The sequence below is a fragment of the Carlito syrichta genome, unplaced genomic scaffold (genome assembly GCF_000164805.1).
Source record: "Carlito syrichta isolate Samal-C Ts95f unplaced genomic scaffold, Tarsius_syrichta-2.0.1 Scaffold287649, whole genome shotgun sequence".
Classification (NCBI taxonomy): domain Eukaryota; kingdom Metazoa; phylum Chordata; class Mammalia; order Primates; family Tarsiidae; genus Carlito; species Carlito syrichta.
Window position 1 is genome coordinate 38,641 of NW_007231745.1, and position 444 is coordinate 39,084.

Genomic DNA, 444 nt, shown 5'->3' on the forward strand with positions numbered 1-444 from the left:
AAAACACCAAAAAAACAACAACCACAACAAAACAGAAAAAGAAAGAAAAGAAAAACAGAAACCACAGCTGAGCACAATCAAAATTGTTGGCTTACAAAATTTTGAGCAAATAAATTGTTGGTGCTTTAAGGCACTAAGTTACAGTGGCTTGTTATGAGATAGTAGGTATCTGAGACAGACTTGAAGGATATGAGAATGCTACCTGGGGGACAGAAAGTTCCAAACAGGCTCTTGTGTAGGGACATGCACTGTGCAGAGAAGAAGTTGCCAGAAGCCCAGTGTGACTAGAGTGGAGTGAGCCAGAGACAAGATTTGAGGTTATAGGTCATGGGGCATGAACATTGCCAGACTGGGCGTGCCTAACAAATCCTGGCAAAGACAGACATTTATGCAAAGTGAGGTAAGCCCTTGGAGGGAGAAGGGGCAAAAACTCACTGACCCCCC